At 44.6% G+C, this 5,936-nt stretch overlaps 1 long non-coding RNA gene across 1 annotated transcript; it reads right to left on the bottom strand.

The window, feature by feature from the left end:
• Positions 1 to 1,979: 1,979 nt before the first annotated feature.
• LOC117245462 lies at positions 1,980 to 5,035 on the bottom strand. Its single transcript, XR_004500176.1, has 3 exons — positions 3,335 to 5,035; positions 2,913 to 2,939; positions 1,980 to 2,670 (listed from the first exon to the last, which is right to left on the bottom strand). It is a non-coding gene; the product is annotated as an uncharacterized LOC117245462 (long non-coding RNA).
• Positions 5,036 to 5,936: the final 901 nt, after the last annotated feature.

The following is a 5,936-nucleotide window of genomic DNA, read 5'->3' as shown; positions in this document are numbered from 1 at the left end:
ATTTGCATTTTATATACAGAACCTAAGGTGGACTGAGGATATGGATAATGAAGTGCTTCTGCATTCGTACAATTTACTCAGCAGTTTTGAAGGAACAGGTTAAGCCAAGCAGAGAAATGCAAGGGTGGGAATCAAGATCTAAACATGAAGCTCACTGAGCCCAGGCTGCAGCAGGGCTTTGATCCAGAAACACCTCTGATAAATAATTCTTTATATTCCCATAGTGTTTGGGGGGGACGGGGGCAGGCAATAGGGTGCACTCTTTTCTGCCAGGAAACAAAATCCATGGAACCCTCTTTTGGGGAAGAATTTTTAATATGCTGTATAGTGATAAATAGCCAGTCCTTCTCTTGTACAGCTGCCTACCTCTTTCTTTGCCTAGGCTTTCTGAAATAGAAATTAGGGTTTAGGGTGACATTGGGGCTGCTTCTTTAAAATGTCAAACCAAGGAAGCAACTGCTGTCCCATGCAGGTGAGGCAAGTTTTCTGATACTTAGGTGTTAATTCATCTCCCCATTAATTCAGTTAGCAATGGGCATCTTCTTGAACAAAACTCAATTCTTCAAAGTGTGGTTAAACAATGCAGTGTCTTCCTTGGGGGTCCTAGATACTTCTAGAAGTCCTTCATAGCCTGGGGTGGGCTTGGGGGATGTTAGACTTTGATTGGAAAGGCAAATTTAGTCCAACATCCTAAGTACTACCACTTTTTCCTAAGCTGTGGCTTTAGTTGACATGAGACACATTATTACAGAGGACAGCAGCGACAAACTGAACAGCCATTACCTCCCCCACCCAAGGCAGAAATCATGTGTAAGCTGAACCCTGCCAATCATAGCACACTATTAACAGTGGCAATTACAGATAATCACCACAATGACTAATAAAACATTATCAAGGCTAATGGAATGGGTAATTGATACCTTCCATTTAAGAAGGTCCAAGACCATGGCAAGACACACTCAAGGAGGATGGCACTAGTGATTCCCAGCTCCCTTCCTATTAGATGATACCCCTTAGGAGACCCCACAGCTACAGTTCAGGAAGAGAAAGAGCAAAGGTGTGTCAATCCTCTTCCCTGGAAGCAGCTTCCAAGGAAACACCAGGAGCATAGCTGCACTAAAACATACCAACAAAATAACTACTTCCCAAACACTGTGATACCTGAAGTGTGACTGAGATGTCCATGGAGACCCTAAAAAATTTCCAGCTTGGTGCTTCCCAGAGCTGCAGCTGAGGATCATGTTTGCAGGCACCAGCTCAGGGCAGGTTTGTGGCAACTCTGTGGCTTGGCTTGACCCGTAGCACGGATCTTTGATCTCTGTCAAGCAGGAGACTGACCACACATCCTCCCTCAGTCCCCCAAAATGCCTGGCTGTTGGCTACAGGGACTGAACAGAGAGAGCTGTGAGAATTGAGCAAATCCTCACTTCCACCCTGGGCACATTTGCAAAAGCAAAAGTTAGTGCTGTGGAATTGTTAGGCCATCAGCCTTCCTGGCTGTGGGTCACCTCTTTACATGGCCATTGGGGGATGTAGGAGAAAGGTATTTTCCAGCTGACCTGCTGTCTTCAGAAGTTTGCATTTTACCTCGCTCTCAAACTGATTTCCCACATTCCACATTAAATTATGTATGAGCAAGGTAACTTGTGTGCAGGGTGACAGAGATCAGCAGCAGTTCCCATGCTGAGGAACAGCTCACACCCTTGCTCTTTCTGTCAGAGGAGTTATGCTGAGGTGGATGTTTTTGTCTTCTGCAAAGGAAACAACACTGGTTGTAACCTGCTGCATGGCCCTTATTTAACTGGTATGCATCTAAAGCACAGGCACCCATTTCCTTGGGGATTATTCCATGAAGAGCCCCTCTCAAACCATTTGGGTAGGGATGGAGTATGGAGCATGGTCCCATTTTGTGGGGACAGTACTGTTTGCACAGGGTGCAGCAGCGGAAGACTCATCTGGACAACAGAGAAACTCAGCTTGTTTGGCTAATTTTAATGTATTCAAGTAAAGGAAAGGAGTCTCAGCAACGCACAGGATAAGAATAACCTCAGTCTTGGTCTTGGTCCAAAAGTGAAGTACAGAGTAAAATTATAGCTCTACTACATGTCTTCTAACAGTTCAGACTGAACATCGAATCTTATCTCAATTCCCAGCACATGCAGCGTTTTTTCCCATTCACCAAAATATTTGCAGTCACAGGTAAAAGTGCCTTTTATTGGTTTTACAGTCCCCTTATATTGCTGTAAAAGGAACAGGATTTGAGTCAGTAGCAACTATGTGTTGCTGAGCACAGAGCAAATTCCCAGGGCTTTTTATTGGATTTCTCAACCTGGTACTAGGCAAATCCCCCAGGGGGATCAAAATTACTGCAAAGTCCAAGAGGAGCAAAAGTTTCACAATATATAGCTGGCCCAGATCCAGCAGGCAGCCTGGAAGGCTGCCAGGCTGTCATTCCTCAAGTAAAGGTGGCTGGAATCTGCAAGTCAGGTCTCAGCAGTGTGAGCAAATTCAGGCCGATTAGCTGGCAGGTTGCTGCAGCACGCACTGGAGTGGCAGGGAAGTCACACAGGTCTGCTGAGCAGGTATCAGAAGGTCAGGGAGAGAAGAGGACACCAAAACGGGGTGAAGAGAGAGTCTCTGTCCAATCAATGCACAGAAAACAGCCCCTTGCTATTACAGAAAGTAGCACAAAGGCATATGTAAGTATTTCATTACACAGTCCTGTCTGCTGCATAGGTAAATGGTGACAACAGTATCTGGTTTAAAACAAGGGCTGGAAAACCATTAAAAAACTTTAAAAAACCCCCCAAAAATCCATGCACTTGAAAATTCATCCTATGTTGGCAATAGCATGACCAGCAGGTCAAGGGAGGTGACGCTTCCCCCTCTACTCTGCTGTTGTGAGAACTCACCTGGAGTACTGAGTCCAGTTCTGGGGCCTGCAATATAAGAAGGAGGATCAATTCCACAAAGTCTGGAGGAGGAACATGAAGATGACCAGAGGGATGGAGCACCCCTCCTATGCAGAAAAGCTGAGAGAATGGGGGTTGCTCAACCAGGAGAAGAAAAGGTTCCAGGGAGACCTTATAGCACCTTCTAGTACCTAAAGGAGACCTACAAGAAAGCCACCGAAAGACTTTTGACAAGGGCATGTAGGGAAAGGTGTCCCTGCTCATGGCAGGGGCGTTGGACCTTGGTGATCTTTAAGGTCCCTTCCAACCCAAACTATTCTTTGAAGATTCTATAAATTTGCTCTATAGTTAGAGAGGAAGCACAGAAGAATTTTGCTAGAAATTCTTGGTGGAAATTTTCTGCAATATTTTCTGTGACTTACATGTTGTCCGATTTTTTTCCAAGGATGGAAAATCCTTGTCCATCCAGTCCTTTCCAAGGATGCTTTGTGGAGAAAGTGGGGGCAACCATCCTATGATGCCTCAGCAAGAATGAGCAAGGCTCTGAAACCTGAGGAACATGCATACTCTGAGAGACAGTCATGCAGAGATTTGAGAGCAGCCATAAATTCCGTGCCCTGAACAACTGAGGCATTCTGCCCACACTGCAAAATATCACTATTAAGAACTTCCCCATTGCAAAGGCAAGCCCATGGTGCCAGCAAGGACAGCCTACAAAGGTTATGGTGGAAGCTGCTTCTCCAATGTTCTCCCTTTTTGTGATGCTGCTTTGGGGCCAACCCTGAAATCCTCACCCTCGTCTGCAGGGCACCCTAGGAGCTACCATGAAATACAAGTTTATCGGTTTTAGAAACATGAACACCAAGTATGAGCATCTGGAACAAAGCAATTTGAGAGTGGATTCCTATGAACTGTACTGAGATATAAATCTCTTTGATGGACAACCATTTTTGACAAGGCATTTCCTGAACAGGAAGTGGAATCATGGTTAAATTCCTGGAGACTGATGAGCAGTTCTGGGGAATGAAAGAAACACCCCAGCCCTGGGCAAGGAGGACAGCACCGTTTTTTTCTGAACTTTTCTACAAACATTTCTGGACACTAACAACGTGATAGATGTGAGAACACCAGATGAGTAGATCACACATATGGAAGAGCTATTTACATTAGGCTAATGCAAGTTTATGTTTTCAATCTATATAACTTTTCCTTGGATTTAAATCTCAGCAAACAGCCCCCTCCTCCTAGACAGCTTTGCAAAGTCATCCACCCTTCACTGCAGCATCTCTGTCTGTGAAAATGAGGTTAATAACACTTGTAAAATAGCTTGTGATCTCTAGATACAGAGTATCTCCACACCATAGAATTGCTGGCAAATAAACATGGCTTTTCTATCCCACTCACTCAAAGTCTCAGGTCTGGATATCAAGTTTGCATGTGCAATACAAAGGGTACAAAAATCAGGCACACCAAGCTCAATTGCTTTTTGATCTTTCAGCCCAAGGAGCCACAGGGTGTGAATGACATGGGGTTTTACAGCTGAGGAGGTCATGACTGGGAAGAAGAGTAAAGAGTCTGTTCTCATACTCCACTTAGATCTGCTGGAAATCACCCCTGCCCGAACCAGGCAGAGCTTTAGCCTCATCTGTGGCTCACATGACCCTCCCCAGGATCCACATGCTGAGATATCCAGACAATTGCCATCACACTGTAGACCAGCTGCCAGAAGGAACAACCAGGGCTACAGTGCAGCAGCCTTTCCTGGGGCTCCTGCCATCCATCCTCAGCCAGGGAAACAGGCAGGATGAGCAAAGGAGAAGAAGCATGACCTTCCACAACACCCTGCAGTGGTAACTCCACACCAGCGCTTTGGAGAGGAACAGTTTAAGTCGCCACGTGTAGAAGATGTGGGATTGGACTTGTACATACTGCTACCGCAATGTAACGTGCAATAATGAGGAGTAAATGTAAACTGTGGAGTTTCCCACCACCTACAGGAAATTTCCAGTATTAGGGAAATGTGTATTTGTGTTTCTGTGCGAGTTTGTGCATACATACAAGCTTATGTACTTTAAATGATGTTGGTTATTCCTAGGAACATGGATGGTGACAGGCTCCATTTGTCCTGCAAGATTTATAACAGAGGAACAAATTAATCCCTGCTTAGGCATCATGCAAGAGAATGGGACTGAGCAAAAAGGCAGCTCTGCCTAGGCAAGCTTGTGAAGCAAATTCAAAAAACCCCAGCAAATCAAATCAGAAGATGTGGATTCATTTGAAAAGTCCGAGCTCAGTGCCTGGAGTGCCAAGCTGCTTGTAGAGATGAGGCATTGCTTTCCACAGATGAATTTTGCAGAACTCATTTCTTGATAACAAGTGACACCAGCAAAGCACAAAAGGAGCAACCCTTTTGCTGATTTGTTAGCATCTTTGGAGAGATTTGTGTAAGTGCATGTGAATTGTCTCATATGAGCATGGTTCCAGCCAAGGAGAGCATGAGATTCACAATCTGCTGGCATGAGGATAACAAGGTCTAAATCTGACCTAGATGTTCATTAATTCACGTCACATTCCCACCAGTGGTGCTCAAGTTCAAGTCCACCTCTTCCAAGTTAGCATAAGACTATTATACTGTCGTGTTTCTACAATATCTGCTAAGAAGCAGATGCAGTGAGGTCATGGCAAGCTTTGGTCATGTGGGAGCAAAGTAAATTCTCAGAGTCTTTAAAAGGCAAGAAGAGATAAAAGAGAAGCAAGACTTCCTAGAGGAAGGGATGATGTATGGATATTGCAGTGTCAGGCTACGTAAACACAGCTGCAAATCTCCATGTAGAGTTAAGCTGCTTTATGGGGTGTTTATTACACATCTAGATGGATATCTCTTTATATACTTATAGAAAACAAATATCCACATAAAACACCCTTCTGCAAGTGCTACTCAGGCTTCTTCATTGCAAAGAACTTGTTACAAGTAGGATAAGGGAATACTGTGAAGCATTCAGATCAGAGCAGTGACTACAGGTG

The sequence above is a fragment of the Parus major genome, chromosome 2 (assembly GCF_001522545.3).
Source record: "Parus major isolate Abel chromosome 2, Parus_major1.1, whole genome shotgun sequence".
NCBI lineage: Eukaryota > Metazoa > Chordata > Aves > Passeriformes > Paridae > Parus > Parus major.
This window is presented reverse-complemented; position numbering and strand designations above follow the sequence as displayed.